Below are 18,942 nucleotides of genomic sequence, written 5' to 3'. Positions count from 1 at the left end.
AAATTTCGGGTAACCGCCAGTGCTGAAAAAATGATGGTGTCCATGTTCTGGGACAGCGAGGACGTAATCCTTACCCATTGCGTTCCAAAGGGCACTACAGTAACAGGTGCATCTTACGAAAATGTTTTGAAGAACAAATTCCTTCCTGCACTGCAACAAAAACGTCCGGGAAGGGCTGCGCGTGTGCTGTTTCACCAAGACAACGCACCCGCACATCGAGCTAACGTTACGCAACAGTTTCTTCGTGATAACAACTTTGAAGTGATTCCTCGTGCTCCCTTCTGACCTGACCTGGCTCCTAGTGACTTTTGGCTTTTTCCAACAATGAAAGACACTCTCCGTGGCCGCACATTCACCATCCGTGCTGCTATTGCCTCAGCGATTTTCCAGTGGTCAAAACAGACTCCTAAAAAAGCCTTCGCCGCTGCCATGGAATCATGGGGTCAGCGTTGTGAAAAATGTGTACGTCTGCAGGGTGATTACGTCGAGAAGTAACGCCAGTTTCATCGATTTCGGGTGAGTAGTTAATTAGAAAAAAAATAGGAGGCCTTAGAACTTGAATGCACCTCGTACATTCCATGAATAGGTAGGAGATAATCAGTTACAAGATTAGAGCGACTACTGTGCGGAAGTAAGGGAAATGCCTTCTGTTCTCATCATAACTCATCAAGTGAGGCTAGGTATAAGTACGCGAGGCATTATTTGGTTATCGTAGTATGTTATCATACAAAACAAAGTAGGCGTTGGGTACAAAATCGCTTTGTCCATTGAGTACCCTAGTGGGCTCATGCCTTTTGGATTTGTAAATTTCTAACTCCCCCAACAAGTCTACAGCGCGACTCTTCTCTGCCCTGTGTAAAATACTCATACAGCTCTTGATATTATCTACTGTGTGGCCGGTTTCTGCTAAATGCATTCCTAATGCAGTTTTGTTATGTGCTTGCAAATGCTCCCTGAATCTAATTTTAAAAGAGCGGCCAGTTTGACCGATGTAAAATTTGTCACAACTACTACAAATGATTTTGTAAACCCCAGAACCGTCAAATCTATCAGAGTCTTCACTCAAACTGTGTTTTAAACAGAGTTTCAGAGTGAGCACGACTCACGCCCCGTCCTCACAGCTTTACTTCTGAAAGTACCTCGTCTCCTACTTCGGTAGAGCACTTGCACGCGAAAGGCAAAGGTTCAGAGTTCGAGTCTCGGTCTGACACACAGTTTTAATCTGCCAGGAAGTTTCAGGAGATATCGTATTTTACATGCCCAGACTGCACGCTGCATAAGATGCCCGATTTGTTGGTGTATCACTGCGGACTGCCCAACGTGTCTACGAGTAATGGTTTAGCACTCGCAGTTGTGTAACACGGCGTTACAAAAGTAGTCGTAAAAGGATCCTGACTGGGACGGGAGACGAATGCCAAGCCTTGTGAATGACGATTCGTTTTAAATCCAACAGCAGCTGCAGCTATCAGTGAATGGAGGTCAATATCAATCAGTTTTCGAGGGAACATTGGGAAAGGAACTGCACGCAACTGCAAGAAGCCACAGACTTCATGGCTATACTTTACTAAATGAACCTTTGATAAGCACCGGGTATCCCTTCTCGATATGCAAACCACCCTACTACGATTCAAATCGTGATAATAAAACGGAACGTAAGAATGGCCCTGACGCGTCAGTCACAACTGCGGGTCTTGTATGATATTAATAAATATGACAGTAGCACTGGGGTGGACGGCTATTGAAATGAAAAGGGAAATCAGAAACATTACGATTTATTGACAGTTTAGTCGCATGTAAATTACCACTGGACAAAAACAAGTAATCAAACTCTCTTTCTGGGAATAAATGAGTACTGAGCCTGAGTTCGTGAAATAAACATGCAAATCGTCGGATTGAGCGGTATGGCTTATAGGGGAATTGAAATTACTTGATTAACAAAGCATCGTGCAGAATCTAATTGAATTTATGCACAGAATCGTTGCGATCGTGATGATTGCATCGATTTGATAAGTGAGATGGACAGGCACGCGAGGAGACAACAAAGTCATGGCTAAGAGGTCAAAAACAGAGCATGACCTATTACTAGCATGAAGTGAAACGCGCCTATATTCTTCCGAGTTTTACTTGCTTGCAACATTCCTGTGTAAACTTACAAAAGTTCGCCCTAAATTAGTGGAGAAGAAATGCAGCGGGTAATGGTCTGCCAAGTACACGACGCATCAGCTTCTGGCCTCTGCTGTTTCCTCAAGTGTCTTCGAAAAAGACTACCTCCTGACTGTCTCTCAAGAAGACTCCTGCCTCAATGTTCTCTACAGAAGACTCCGTCCCGGCTTACACTCTTCGTTTATGCGCTTCTGGCCCCAAAAACTACTGGTAAGCCATTCTGAATGAAAGTCTCTGGTTCTGCCAAAGGGAAAACTCGTCTCAAAAATGGCGCACTCATTATGCAAAATACTCTTACCTTTTTTCTGGAAGTTGCGAGTGCCGGCAAACGGTAAGCCACCAAGCCAATAGTTAGCGAACACCGACCAATCGTAGCTCAGCCTTACTTTCCCACCTATACTGCATGTGTACTATAAGTGAGGTGCCGGCGAGCTACAAAACTAATAGTGTTTTTCTTGTCCCATATTAAGAAGCGATCTTATCTGGCTAAGGCGCCCAAAGTCGCACGCTTTTACCACCTGCCAACCGGACACCCCCGACGACTGTGCGGGTGGTCAACAGCAGTTTGGAGACGCTCTGGTCTCTCCCGCCGGAGGTTCGAGTCCTCCCTCGGGCATGGGTGTGTGTGTTGTTCTTAGCATAAGTTACTTTAAGTAGTGTGTTAGGTGGTTATGGTATTTTTCGTGTTATAAAGGTTATTTCTTATTTGGGTTTAAAGTTTAATTATTTTTGATTGTCTTTAGGTTTATCTGGTGGGGTTATTGTTAGATTTATTTGTTTTCGTTAGGTTGATTTAAAGTCTTTAATTGCATATTCTTCTGTTGCTCATATAAGAATGGTTATCGGTGGATTGATAACTATGAATTGGTGAGGTTGTATAGGTTTTCTTTCTTTAATGGTTGGTCATGGTTTATGTTCTTCTAGGGGCCGATGACCTCAGCAGTGTGGTCCCTTCGGAATTCACACACACATTTTGAGACGCTCTATAGAAAATATCGCGGCCTCGTGGAAGTGCAGAGGGCCGCTGGCGGACTACGTCAGCCGAGGTGCCACCAATTGGAGGAAACGTTAATCCCCTGAGCCGGAGAAACCGTCGTCCACCTGACGGACTGTGGAGAAATAGCCCGCGGTCCTTGCCTATGTAATAGCTTACGGGCGGCCTCTTCCCCAAGCTCTAAACCTGGCCAGCAGTTCTGTCCTAACGGCCTACGCTGGCAGCCGCTCTGCTCTTATGCCTCTAACTACACAGAGATTCAGTACATCAAGGTGTATTACAATTACGAATGGGAAATCTGTGTAATCATAACATATGCCAGACCTGAGTTACATATGTGTTACATTCTGTAGAGGTGTGTGTGTGGTTTGAGGTTTTCGGGCGCTAAACAGCGTGGTCATCAGCGTCCAAACGCATAGAAACAGGAGCACATGCGGTGAAGGGACGAAGACGGACAGCGAACAAGGAGAACGGCTAAAAGACACAGACCTGGCGCAGTTCCAAATCCTCACATACAGAGGCAAAACAAGAGGAGAAGAAACACACTAAAAGGGAAAGGAAACACAAGGAAAGGAGAACAGAAATCGAAGTGAAACGAGTAGGTAATCGTGACGGGCGGACCTCTTACCTAAAACCTGGGTGAGCCAGTCACCCAGCAGCACATTAAAATCCTCTCCCTAAAATCCGAGGCAACAAATTGGGCAGGACACAAAACCGTAAGACCTTAAGTCGTTGCGTCGTCTTGCAAAATAGAGGGCAAATCCGGGGGGAAGGAAACCACCGCCCTCTGGTCAGAGAATAAAGGACAGTCAAGTAAAATGTGGCGGACAGTAAACTGGACGCCACAAGCACTGCAGATTGGGGGGTCCTCCCGCCGGAGTAAAAAACCGTGCGTTAAGGGACTGTGCCCGATGCGGAGGCGAGTGAGGAGAACCTCATCCCGCCTGCATGACTGGTAGGACGTACGCCATGGCCGCGTGGTGGCCTTGACCAGACGCAGCTTATTTTCGCTGACTGCCAGCCACTCCTCTTCCCATTGACGCATAACACGAAAACGCAAAAGGGAGGTAACGATATGGAGGGGGACGGCACATTCAACAACGTGAGGGAGGGAACATGCATCTTTGGCAGCCACATCCGCCAGTTCGTTTCCCCTAATACACACGTGCCCCGGCACCCAGCAGAAGGAAACCTCCTTCCCTTCCCGTTGCAGGTGGAGTAGGGCATCATGGATGTTCTGGACGACAGTATCTGCTGGGTACAAGTGTTGCATGGTCTGAAGAGCACTCAGGGAGTCAGAACAGATGAGAAACTTAAGACCGGGAACACATCTCATCTGCTCCAATGCCCGCAAGATGGCAAACAATTCGGCATCAAAGATGGTAAACGCCGCAGGAAGCCGTAACTTGACGACTCGATCAGGGAAAACAACAGCACAACCAACAGAGTCCCCCTGTTTAGAGCCATCCGTAAATACTGGTACGTGGTCGGGATGCTGGTTTAAAATAACGTAAAATAAGGAGGTAAAAACAAACGCAGGAGTGCAGATTCTGTAGAACAAAATCTGCCAATAATATTAATGATTCCATACATGTATATAATTACAAGGAAGCGCGAGGTTTGTTACAGTGCACGTTTGGAGTCGACTACCTCGCGAAAGATCTTTAATCACAGAGGCACACAAAGTTGCCAGTTTCAAACGTGCCAAAAATCACAGAAACTGGACAGTAGCTGAGTGTAGCTGTACTGCGTGTCCTCCGAAAAGCCGCGACTTTGCTTCTTTTCAAGATATGTAAGATGTCGATTGCAACGACCACCGAAGGAGGCGTTTAACGCACCATGTGTTGAGAGTGTACTTGAGGCCGGAGATAGTTCTGTGATGTTTTACGGGTATTTTTCGTAACAGGGATTGCGCCCACATGAAGCAGCATTTTTTATTTCAGCAATCTCGCTGACCAGGTATTGCCCGTTCTTCTGTATCTCCATGATGAATACGGTCCCGTCTTCCAGGGCCGCACGCATGCGTTCCTGGTTTGACGAACACGCAGGCACGCCAGTGCATCTGGCCTCCTAAATCACTCGATCTTAATCCCATAGAAAGTGTCAGTGTCTGTTTGCAAAGGCAGGTGAAACGTAGCAATCAGTGTCACCGCAGGTTTGCAGGTCTGCGGGATCTGACCAACTAAGAGTGGCTTCAGTTGGGTGTACCTGCGGGAGCTGGTGGGCACTCTCCCTCGCCGAACGGACTTCAGTACGAAGGCTTGAAGCGGTGTTACACGGTATTAGCGTCGTGTCTCCTGGTGGGACAAATTTTTCTGTCCGATTTGCTTATACTGAAAAGGGGCTTCGCACTGCCTGCAACGGAGAAGTGCTGGAATGCAGCTGCGAAAACAAAATACTTGTGCTGTAACGAAACAGGTATATCCTAGTTTTCCTGGCAATCGGCACCCTATATAAAATGCAGCTTTTGAAAGACTCTACGCAATTCACTCAATAACGACCGTGTTTACAAAACCGAGCGAAAATATTCACGACATATCCGTAATAAACTAACGTGCATCTTTCGATAGGTATAAAAACCCTATCTCTTTGTCAAAACTACTGTAGAAAATCTCGTTCACTAAAGAAGCAGGTCCAGAAAAAAATATGAATTACGAAGCCATAAGCACTTTTACGGCATAAGATGCTATCACCCAGAAATAGCTGCAAGGGCAAGCAGGTTCATCTACGCTTTACGAAGCTGTAATTTGAGAAGTTTCGGAAAATGAACACGAGTTTCCGCATCGTTTACCTGCCACATTCCAACTATTATCCATGCTGTCTCAACCTTCTACCAATAAGAAATAACCTCGTTTGTTATGTTTGGCCACAGCTAAAGACAGACAGATGTAAGAACGCATACCCCAAAAGACGCAACAAAACACCGACGATGAGAAACACTAGCAAAATGACATCCAGTTGATCAAGTGTAATATCTCTTAATGAAACGAAAATAGGTGATCTATTTTCATTCACACTTCACCAAAAGTTTAAACCACAAAACTATACATGCAAAAATTGGAAAATGTTTGAAACGATATAGTTTGAAACAGAACTGCTTAAAATAACTGGAATGCCTAACATGTCTCCCTCATGCTGGCACTCTTTGAGATTCTCGTACGAACAGAAAAATATCTAGGATTATAATATTATTTCGGGAGCCTACAAAAGCAGTCTCGCATAACATAACTAAGATATTAGCTTTTTCCTGTCCATGAATGTAACTAACATGCAAAATTTTTAAAACGAATGCATAAAATTGAGATAATTTGTGAATATACACACATCAAAAAAAGTTTTGCATCACCTCGGTTCCGAGAGTTCCGGAACATGTACGGAAAATTGGATTAGAGATGAACATACACATCATTTCCGCTCTTTTTATTGCACATGAAAACCACACATGGCATGTTGTACCACCATACAGCGAGACCTTCAGAGGTGGTGGTCCAGACTGCTGTACACACTGGTACTTCTAATACCCAATTGCATTGATGTATGTCTATATTCGTCGTGGCATACTATCCACAAGTTCATCAAGGCACTGTTGGTCCAGATTGTCCCATTCCTCAATGGCGGTTCGGGGTAGATCCCTCAGAGTGGCTGGTGGGTCACGTCGTCCATAAACAGCCCTTTTCAATCCATCCCAGGCATATTCGATAGAGTGGAGAACATGTTGGCCACTCAATTCGAGCGATGTCGTTATCCTGAAGGAGGTAATTCACAAGATGCGCACGATGGGGGCGCGAATGGTCGTCCATGAAGACGAATGCCTCGCCAATATACTGCCGATATGGCTGCACTATCGGTCAGAGGATGGCATTCACGTATCGTACAGCCGTTACGGCGCCTTCCATGACTACCACCAGCGTACGTCGGCCCCAGATAATGCCGCCCTAAAACGGCAGGAAGCCTCCACCTGCTGCACTCGCTGGACAGTGTGTCTAAGGCGTTCAGCCTGACGGATTGCCTCCAAACACGTCTCCGACGATTGTGTGGTTGAAGGCATATGCGGCACTCATCGGTGAAGAGAACGTGATGTCAATCCTGAGCAGTTTATTCGGCATGTTGTTGGGCCCATCTGTACCGCGCTGCATGGTGTCATGGTTTGCAAAGATGGACCTCGCCATGGACGTCGGGATTGATGTTGCGAATCATGCAGCCTATTGCACGCAGTTTGAGTCGTAACACGATGTCCTGTGACTGCACGAAAAGCATTATTCGAAACGGTGGCGTTGCTGTCAGGGTTCCTTCGAGCCATAACCCGTAGGTAGCGGTCATCCACTGCAGTAGTAGCCCTTGAGCGGCCTGAGGAAGGCATGTCATCGACAGTTCCTGTCCCTCTGTATCTCCTGTATGTCCGAACAACATCGCTTTGGTTCACTCCTAGACGCCTGGACACTTTCCTTGTTGAGAGCCCTTCCTGTCTCAAAGTAACAATGCGAACGCGATGGAACAGCGGTATTGGCTATCTAGGCATAGTTGAACTACAGACAATACGACCCGTGTACCTTCTTCCTGGTGGGATGAATGGAACTCATCGGCTATAGGATCCCTTCCATCTAATAGGCGCTGCTCATGCATGGTTGTTTACTTCTTTGGGCGGGTTTAGTGACATCTCTGAACTGTCATAGGGACTGTATCTGAGATAGAATATCCACAGTCGGTGTCTGTCTTCACGAGTTCTGGGAACCGGGGTGATGCAAAACTTTTTTTTGTCTTGTGTACTTGTCTTACTCTGTACTGCCCCTTCCGACGATACATCCAGGGGACGAATGCTTCCTTCAACTATCTCCAGGTTCTTGTTCGGTGTTCAACATCTATTCATAAATGAATCACAGGCCCTACTCAGATATTTTTTTTTCTTTTATTTTGAATTCTATCCGTGTCGTAAGAACAATACAGTTATGCCAAAACTGCCCAGTTCACAATCATATAGTGGTGGCGAGACGGTGTTGTCTGGTACCTTACGACAAATATTATATGTCCTCGCGTTCCCATGCAGTCCAACACAGGGCCACTGTCACATCCGAATCCTCCACAAATTTGGATTTTGCACGATTCGACCAGCTGGCCAAATGGAGACCCACAGTTTAGCCCCTTTCAGTGTCAGGTGATGATAACGCTGTCTTACGTTAGTACGCGGCACCGCCGTGATATTCACATGGTTACTCAACATCTGACGCTGTTCACGCCCGCTTGTATACCCTAGTAGGCCTGGTAACAGCACTGAATGCGGGAAAGTACTAGTGCACTCCGGCGGTTGTTCTACAAGTTATAGAGAATGGCAAATCCAATCATTTACTTACATGTTATTAGTATGCACGCATAGGAAATTACCATGGTATCCGACCATGTCTTCTGGATGTTTCACATATTTTTTTCACAGTATGTAAAATGAGAAAGAATTACTATTATTCAGATTCAGCAGCATGTTGACAGTGCTAATCAATGCGTATGTAGAATATCATGTTTAAAACCTGAAGGAGGAACCGTTTATTCAGGGGGGTAACTTGGAAGCCCATCAAGTAAGTGAAATAGCTCGAAAAATGGATATGTTACCCGACGTTTGATTTCGTGGAGATCACTGAAGCTGCACGTTGTATTCCGACAAGAGCAGTCTAATAATTATTCATGCTTGTTAATTACAATATTGACTATTGTATTTCCTAAAACATGCGATCGCAAAGTCGAGTCTTCGTAGCAAAGATTTTGGTCTGAAATGTATGAAACCTCCGGTGGCCATTTAGTATAATAATCCTGAAGAAGTGACCGAACTCTTGATTGGCTTTTCTGTACTGTAATTAAAACTGGAACCTACTTCAGTCCACCAATAGTAAATCAATCTGTCTACCTAGACAGATAGAACTGTATTTTTCTGGCTTTGATGATACCTCCAACCATGGCGGTCACTCGCACGCGCAAAATATGTTCTGCTTTCGGTATGAGACCGGCATTGCTAAGACACTGGACTTGAATTAGGTTTTCCATGGTTTCTCTAAATTACTGTAGGTAAATGCCAAAATAGTTCCTTTGACAGAGCATGGCTGATATGCTTCCTCATCCTACCACAGTCCAAGCGTGTGCTCCGTCTCTAATAACCTCGTCATCGAATGGATATTCAACAGTAATCTTCCTCCCTTTCCTCAGTGGTCCCTAGCAGCAATGCGATGTCTCAGAGCAGAGACTGCCCAAAGAATGGCGTATGTTGATGGCGATATTGGAGCTAAAAAGTTGAAGCTTCTGAAGAAATTCCATCGTTTTGCGTAGATGTGCAGCATTTACGATCTGAAGACTACATTATTAATATGTTAGTATCAAAATTCCTAAACGCTAAGTATTTAGTTCGCGAACACACTATTTAATACACGCAGTGGCAGAATGAACTCAGTATCCAGCACAGCGAACAATGGTTATCTACGCATCTCGTTCATGAAAACGGAACGTCGAATGTGACTGACTAACTGCTGAAATAACTTCTTCCCACATTCGCAGCCAGGTTTTCATGCTGCACGTGAGACATACATATAGGACAGGCAGACGCTGTCTTTAGAAAACCACAGAGCAATCTTGGACGACTTCCCCTGCTTTATTACATAGCTTTGCATCGCAAGATAAACATGTAAATTACAACAATGTTAACCCACAGAAATTAAATTTAATGTTACTCTCGTCTGTTATAAGCGCAAAAATATAACAACGGTAATGGGATGTACGTGAATTAAATCAGGCGATTGTGAAGGAATCTGACACCAAAAGTTGTAGGTCACTTTCAATATTAGGGCAGCAAAATAACTGGCTGAAGCAGAGAAATTATAAAATGCAAACTTGCAACAGCAAGAAAAGCGTTTCTGAAAATCAGATATTTGTAACATCGAATATAAATTCTAGGGAGTAATTTTCCTGTTATTTTGAAATACATACTCTATTACATTATTTAAGAATTATCTAATTTTGCTCCCTTGGTTATTATGAGTATAATACTGTATCATAATAAAAACTATTATACGTACAGCATGTTACGATCCACACGTCAATGTGGGGAAGAAGGTTACATGCTGGAGTCGATACAGACAGTTCCAGTGAGTACCACTTGAAATGGAAAGAATGCAACCATTTTGTAGCTGTGCCAGCATACATAAAAACAAGTTAGCATAAATACTCAAGTGAAGCTATGGATGCACGAAATTATTAGGGACACTGTCGTATGTTGAATTATATACATAAACACTATCAATGTAAGTGTTAGGAAGTAATTTCTGAAGGTCCTTTTCTGCATTGTAGTCTTGTACAGAAGTGAAATGCGGAAGATAAATATTAGAGACAAGAAAGTTGCGAAACTGGATAAACACAAAATATAGAAAACTTAAAATGGTGGTTTTAATGCTTCAGGTGTTATACATAGTCTGCCCCCAATTTAACACAGTGAACTTCCCTAGAAGCATGTGAAACCGTTAGGAAAGTCCTTCTTTGGGATGTTGTCACATTGGCTTGAATGTCGTTTCATGTTATCAAAGCGTTGATCCTTCGTATGAGTGTCTGGATTTTGTTGTTTCGTGGTAATTTCATATTGTTAACACTTTATTTTGTCAATTGTGATGATTTTTTTCGAGAAAACAATTGCCCGCGTTTTGCACTTCAATCAAGTCGCAGCAGTCGTTCACACGTCGTTATTTTTGTTTGGGAGTCAAGGTGTGGGGGCAGACTTTGCACACACTTTTCGCATCTTGAAAACATTCTGAAGGATATCTTGAACACTTTATTTAGAGATGTTGCTCCATTGCGACTTCTGACACAAAAAGATTGACACACTACGAACGCAAGTCCACTAGTTAACATCACCTGCTCACAATGGCTAGTCGAAAGCACATTGATTATTTACAGTTGTTAGTTCAAATCGGCGCCGTAGTAAATGCACTGACGTCGGTTATACGTCAAGAATGAAATCAGTCCCGGAACTTTTGGGAATAACAGTGTAGATTGTGTGAAATGTAGTACTACAGGAGAATGTTGAAAATTAGACGGATAGAACAGAATGCTAATGGAAAGGTCCTGAGTCGAAGTGGATGTAAAAAAAAAATTACAGCACTGAAAGAACGGATCTGTAGACTGGACACGTTGTGAGGCATTTGATTATGGGGAGGTAAAAATTGTAGAGGGAGACCGAGGCTTGAACTGCTTCGATTGGTTGTAGGTAGCACTAGGTATGAAGAGGTGAAGAGGCTTCCACAGGTTAGAGTAGCGTGGAGACCTGCACCAAACCAGTCTTCATACTGAGCACGACAACAAAAACGTGCACTTTGATAATTAAAGCATTTGTCAAGTGCTCTGTGACTCCGCTGTTGGCAAATGGTTAACAGGAACACCTGTGCCAGAAAGAGCAGCACAGTAACTACTTCCCGTTCCTTATCCTTTTTTCTGCCCCCTTTCCGTTGCTCCAGATTTTCTCCGTCTTCCGAAAGTTTGGAAGACACCTGCGGACTTCTAACGAAGCTGGAGCCGATAAACCGAACCGCCCCGGCCAGTAATTAAAACTTGCGGTCGATCACGAGCACGGTAGGCAAATTCCACCGAGCTTTAAACTTCCGTCCAGGTTCCAGCGACAGAGGCTGCTTTTTCCTTCAGGTCTGTTCTTTGGCTGGGTCGGTTTCGGCGACACAAGAAATCTGCCCGTGCGTGAGACGCATCAACAGATTATTTCCGCTCATTTGCCGTTCGGCCACTCGCCCTACAGCCGGAAACGATACAGGCGGCTGCAGTAGATACCTCAGCACTCACTAGTCGTTGGTTGGCCGTTGAAATAACAAACAAATGCTGCTTAGATACTGTAAGCATTCGTAGTTGTATAAAACCTTCTAGTAAACTCAGATACGACTAATACGAACCTATGTTACTAACTTTCTAGTTTTTCTTTTCCCTCTTTATTTGTTTTATTTATTTATTTCTCTATTTATTTATTTATTTAAACTTACAGGGATTTGTTTAAACTTACAGGGTTTCACAAAAAATGGTTCAAATGGCTCTGAGCACTATGGGACTTAACTTCTGAGGTCACTAGTCCCCTAGAACCAAGAACTACTTAAACCTAACTAACCTAAGGACATCACACACATCCATGCCCGAGGCAGGATTCGAACCTGGCACCGTAGCAGTAGCGTGGTTCCGGACTGAAGCGCCTAGAACCGCTCGGCCACCACGGCCGGTGGGATTCACACATATAGTGCCCTTTTTACATCATAGTTACCTAAGAAACTACAATTTTAATATGACAGACAGCATTAAAATGATTTGAGTGTCTGAGTGCCAATGTGAGCAAATAACACTGACTGTGAACTGACGAAGTTAATACTAGCAGTACTTACAATACTGCTGCTGCTGCCACTAATTGTAATGACTATAATAATATAATAGTGACTTCTCCCCCCCCTCTCTCTCTCTCGCTCTCTCTCTCTCTCTCTCTCTCTCTCTCTCTCTCTCTCTCTCTCTCTCCTCTTCACCTCAACTCGCCCACAAAAAAATCCAAAATTTATACAACAAATTGATGTAGTGTAACAAATCCAGGATCATGGTTATAAAATCGCACAATGTACACAGAATCTCTGAACATCAGGAACGATACTAGAAGTGCTTAATTGTAATGATAACGAACGATCCACGCTGTACAAAGAGCTCGGAAGGGAAGCAGATATACAAGGTGGTGCCAATTGACCTTTCGTTACTTGAGCCAGTGTAGACAGAAAACTATTTAGCGTATAAAAAAAAGAAAAACAGAAATTGGACAGCACCCGACTGCAGGCGTGTAGTGTGGCACGACTTGTCGTCGGTTTGCCTCATTTTAAATGATTCAAGGCGTCGAGCGCACCGTGTGTAACCCGTAGTGCTTGAAGGACATATTTCAAGGCGGAGATGGTTTTGTATTGCTTTCTGGAGAGTGATTCGTGCCAGGACCTGCGTATACACATTCAATTACAGAAATAGGACGTTTATTTCAGCATTCTCAGTGAGTAAATATGGCCCTTTCTTCCACCAAGAATTCGGTCATGAGCCATACTGTGGCACGAGCGCTCAGCCTATATTCACACTTCCCCCACCACCACAGCATACTGTCTGAGCATGAGGAGAAAGAAACTGCGAACATGCCGCATTTAAATGGCAATGCAGTCGCACAATGTACGACTTCATTTTATATTTCACATTTCGCAACAACATAGATCAAAACAAAACGAATTTTCAGTATTATCGAATCATTTTTGCCGCACTGAAGACATAATATAATTTTTATCGGGTACAAACTGTCGGTATACGGACGGACCTAGGAAATTTTCGCAGATTTTCCTACTCAGGTTGCCACATAAACGTGGCACATTCAAAAAAAGCCATTTAGACACATATGTTGGTCTAAATATTGTACCACTTTTGCAACATCATTATGGACACGCCGAAACTACGCGAGGAAAACAATATAGATGTCCTGGGCAATTTTAACGTAAAACGGTTTGACATTGAAACGGGAACTGTATTGCAATCAGTTCGTTCCATCTGCACATGCGCAGGGGCGCCTTCCTCTGAAATGGCAAACGGTCTCGAAAACAGATCGAACGCAGATTTAAAGTTGGTAGTGGTCTCAGAACGATTAGAAAAATCCTCATAATTTTTTCAAGGGGACAGTGAATTCTTCAGACCTCGCGTTTTCTGTAACGCCAGTGAGCGTAGCGAACTGTACTAGATCGCTTCTACAGTGCCATATTCTCTTTAAATGCATCCCATTCAAAGTAAAAATAAGTGGCTTCACGCGTTACAGTGTCTTATTGTGTTTAGCGTGCCGTCAAGTCCACTTTAAAAGCGAGGTCTGCTGTTCATTCTGCATGTTCTAATTTTCGTTCCTGCATCTTTTTCGCTATATAAATTCAATAATAGTGTATTTTAAATCGAAAAAATGGTTCCATACATGCCCATTGACATAACCAACGTACTTCACGGTAACACACAAAAGCCGCGGGGAATGGCCGCGCTCTTTGAGGCGCCATGTCACGAACTGCGCGGCTGCTCTCGCCGGAGGTTCGAGTCATCCCTCGGGCATGGATGTGTGTGTTGTTCTTAGCATAAGTTGGTGTTTGTAGTGTGTAAGTCTAGGGACCGATGACCTCAGCAGTTTGCTCGCTTAGGATTTCACACACATTCGAACATTTTTAACACACAAAGTCTCCATTCTCTTTGTGGAAAACTGTTGCCACCGCCAGCGGAAAATTGGGTTTCACAAATGTTACTATTCGTACTACCAATTTTTTCACGTAATGCATATCTGCGAATTTAGCGCAAAGTGCTTCTTGATGTGCAGAACAGTTAATCCCATTCTGTCGAGCGTTGTAATTTCTTACTCTTTTATTGTGAACCAATTTTTAAATTTGTTCCGCATGGTATTTCAATGTCGCTTCATATAAAATTTCCAGTACTCGCCGATTATGCGACAGCGTAATAGATACGGAGAATGCTCATCCCTCTCTCGTGTCATTCCCATCCAGTTTTAAAGGGCTGTTGCGATATATCGCTAGGCTGGCTCTTTTTGTGCAAACAACTACTGCACATTTGATCGTTCTTCATACCAGGAACGAACGGCGAAGGATAAACAGTGCTGACACCACGTTTCTACTGAACTGAAGAGCGTTGTACTCAGTGAAAAATGTCACACCGCAGCACTAAATGAAATGTCGTGCTGTAGCAGGTACTTCCGGGAAGGACTGAGCAATCCCGAGACCAACCGAACCACGTTCTGCACGCAGCCCACACACCCGACACGTGTGTGTGTTCCGCACGCGGCCCACACACCTGGCAAGTGTGTGCGCCTTGCACACAGCCCACACAGCACGTGTGTGCGTCCTGCATACAGCCTGCACACCGTCACATGTGCGGTTTATCATGCCGTGGCCGGCTCTGTTCTGAGTCTTCATGAGGGATCGGGTGTGCACACTCCCGTCTTCCAGTATGACAACAACCACGTCCACAGGCCACATGCACACGCACCTTGTTTGACAAACACTGGAGCTCTCAATCGTATCTCGACTGCCCTGCTATGTCACCTTATACTTGTACCATACGTAATGTCCCAGACTATCTGGAACTGCAAGTCAGACATAGCAGACAACATATCTGTAGTTCGGTAGCGATACTGGCTCTAACCATCAATCAGTGGCTTCAACTTGTAATGGTACTTGAATTACGCAACCATTACGGCACCTCATCTGAACCTCTCGATACCAGTAATATTCTACTGTGTTTCTGTAAAGTAGTTAACATATTTCTGAGACAACATTCAGATTTGATTTCATTTGTGATACATCGATATGTTTATATTGCAATGATATTATTCTTATGTGTATTCTTTCTTTTGCCACTATGATCTTTGATGTGATTGTGCACCGTCCGGAGGAGGAGGAGGATATTAGCGTTTAGCGTCCCGTCGACAACGAGGTCATTAGAGACGGAGCGCAGGCTCGGGTGAGGGAAGGATGGGGAAGGAAATCGGCCGTGCCCTTTCAAAGGAACCATCCCGGCATTTGCCTGAAGCGATTTAGCGAAATCACGGAAAACCTAAATCAGGATGGCCGCAGACGGGATTGAACCGTCGTCCTCCCGAATGCGAGTCCAGTGTGCTAACCACTGCGCCATGCACCGTCCGGGGCTGTCGCTAACGTTACGTGATTTTTGGCCGCGTAAGCGATAGTTAGTTGTTAACTTGTTAGAGAGTCGGACCTTGAAAAGGTCAAGTGTTGGACGTCATGTTGGAAAGACGCATATCGTAGTCCTCTTATAAAATGTAAACTTTAACAGTGACTGTGAGAGAGATGTTTTCAAGTATGTTTTATATTGTGAAGTGATGTTTTGTGTTTACGTGATATTGCAATAAAAGCAATTAAAAGGAAGTGTAACTTAATTTCGGAGTGCTGATTATTTTTTTTACATCACCATTGTCCAGCAAAAGTGTAACCATCAAGAATGGTTTGTGAAGCGCATCTACAAAACTTTTGAATATAGCGGAATAAAACCTAGGCCTCTTTGCATCCGAGCTTGGAATCATAACCACCTAGATTTTCAACGACTGAGTCATGATTTTACGATGAGACCTGTTGTGACTTGGCAAGACAGCCAAGCCACTGTGACGGGTAGCCGAAAGGCACGCGTTTAAGCTCACGCAGGCTGGCGTGAGGTCTGGAACAGTTAAAGGAATTGAGTCTAGCAAAAAAGGTACATAGCTGCTGGAATACTTAACTTTAATCCATAATTGGTGAACATCGGTCTGACGGTACAGGCATCACAAGATAAATAGCAAATGATAATGGCGCCTTGCTAGGTCGTAGCAAATGACGTAGCTGAAGGCTATGCTTACTATCGTCTCGGCAAATAAGAGCGTAATTTGTCAGTGAACCATCGCTAGCAAAGTCGGCTGTACAACTGAGGCGAGTGCTAGCAAATCTCTCTAGACCTGCCGTGTGGCGGCGCTCGGTCTGCAATCACTGATAGTGGCGACACGCGGGTCCGACGTATACTAGCGGACTGCGGCCGATTTAAAGGCTACCACCGAGCAAGTGTGGCGTCTGGCGGTGACACCACAAGACCAGCGTGGGAAACACAAAAAGATGAGTGCCTAGTTTTTTCATTATTACATGAAATGACTATTAACTGTGCTCTAATGACACCTGCCACATAATATGACTGTTGTTGCCCGAAAATGCAGGATTTAGCAGCGTGAGCAACACCACAATCGTTATTAAAGTTTGACCTTTGTTGTGGTAGGATTGTTAGAAACTGGATATGAAACCCCTGAGGTTGTGGAGATGGTACTTATTAGCATGGAGTCTGCTCGGGCTAACATTTTTTACAGTGTGTGTATCCGAGTGCGTGCAATTGTGAACGGAAGTTACTTTGACTTTTTAATTTAGTTTCGTCATGTTTTACTATTCGCCTTTTTGTCCTTTTCAAATAGACTTCTTAGAAATCGAAACTGGTTATGAAATATAGAATAACAAAATTTCGTCCGCATTTTGTTTCAGAGGACTTAGCACCTACGACATTGGTTTATATCGCGGCAGTAACTTTGACATCCGGCTCGCCTGCGCTCTGCCACAGCCGCCCTGCGACATATCCGTCCGTGCGTTTAAGTTGACGAGTTCACTGCCCCCTGGAAGCGCGGCCACCCGCCAAACTAGCCACTCTACGCCCCAGCCCCTAACCTAACGTCTTCCGACAAATCGTCGGCCGAGGTGCGGGCCGATCCCCGTTATTGACGCTAATTGAATCTCCCGAGCTGAGAGGGCGCCCCCATTTCTCTCCGCCCACACTGACGGCCTCTCAGAACGGATCCCCGGTGCCTTTTTTGTGCCTCTCTTCTGTCCTCTCCCGTCGCTCGGCCGAGTTGTTAGGGATATGCGGACGGCTTTAGCGGCTAACGAATGCGAATGCGGGAGCCACCTGAACAGATCTGGTGATATTAGCCCATTAGGTGAGAGAAGGGAAATCGTCGCCTTTGAATGCAATTGAATTTTAACGCGGAAAAAAGTTTCAAATGCATCTACATTCAAGTGCATTATCCTATTCTCCATTGTGCTTAATCATTCTCATCGATTTAGCATTGTGGTTTAAAGACAAGTGGGATTTATTTATAAATTTATTTGTTTCCTTAGCCTGACCGTCATACAACGTTATGCTCTCGTGAGCCAGAATTAAAACTAACGACGCAGGAGAAATAATTAGTGGCCCCAAGGGTACGGTCGCGGGTTCGAATCCTGCCTCGGGCACGGATGTGTGTGATGTCCTTAGGTTAGTTAGGCTTAAGTAGTTCTAAGTTCTAGGAGACTGATGACCTCAGATGTTATGTCCCATGGTGCTCAGAGCCATTTGAACATTTGAACGTAGAGGCCGACCTCGTCTGTTGACAGAGACCGCCGACAGTTGAAGAGAGTCGTAATGTGTAATAGACAGACATCTATCCAGACCATCACACAGGAATTCCAGACTGCATCAGGGTGTAAGGAGCGTAAATATTGGACGATTGAACAGTGTAAAAACGTGTGGAGTGACGAATCACGGTACACTATGTGGTGATCCGATGCCAGGGTGTGGTATGGCGAATGCCCGGTGGACGTCATCTGCTAGCGTGTGTAGTGCCAACAGTAAAATTCAGAGGCGGTATCATTATGGTGTGGTCGTGTTTTTCGTGGAAGAGGCTTGCACCCCTTGTTGTTTTGCATGGCACTATCACAGCACAGGCCTACATTGATGTTTTAAGCACCTTCTTGCCTCCCACTGTTGAAGAGCAATTCGGGGATGGCGATTGTATCTTTCAACACGATCGAGCATCTGTTCATAACACCTTTAGGATATTTTGGAACGCCCACTTCGTACCAGGCCTCACTGACCGACATCGATATCTCTCCTCAGTGCAGCACTCTGTGAAGAATGGGCTGCCATTGCCCAGCACCTGACTGAACGTATGCCTGCAAGAGTGGAAGCTGTCATCAAGGCTAAGGGTGGGCCAACACCATATTGAATTCTAGCATTACAGATGGTGGGCGCCTGGAACTTGTAAGTCATTTTCAGTCAGGTGTTCCGATACTTTTGATCACATGGTATATCTTCTAAGAGAATTCAATGGGTCATTATTGACTCACGGGTTTCTACATTTTTCCGGAATCCAAACTGATATTCCCTGAGGTCGGCTTCTACCAGTTTTTACATTCTTCTGTAAATAA

At 44.6% G+C, this 18,942-nt stretch overlaps 1 protein-coding gene and 1 non-coding gene across 2 annotated transcripts in view; one reads left to right on the top strand and one right to left on the bottom strand.

Annotated features, from left to right (window-relative positions):
- The window catches only part of LOC124776034 (division abnormally delayed protein-like), a 1,005,302-nt gene that overhangs the window by 688,628 nt on the left and 297,732 nt on the right, over positions 1–18,942 (top strand). The gene's annotated exons all lie outside the window — the stretch shown is intronic.
- Trnaa-cgc lies at positions 15,796–15,867 on the bottom strand. The gene has a single exon. It is a non-coding gene; the product is annotated as a tRNA-Ala (tRNA).

Source organism: Schistocerca piceifrons, chromosome 2, assembly GCF_021461385.2.
Source record: "Schistocerca piceifrons isolate TAMUIC-IGC-003096 chromosome 2, iqSchPice1.1, whole genome shotgun sequence".
Taxonomy (NCBI): domain Eukaryota; kingdom Metazoa; phylum Arthropoda; class Insecta; order Orthoptera; family Acrididae; genus Schistocerca; species Schistocerca piceifrons.
This window is presented reverse-complemented; position numbering and strand designations above follow the sequence as displayed.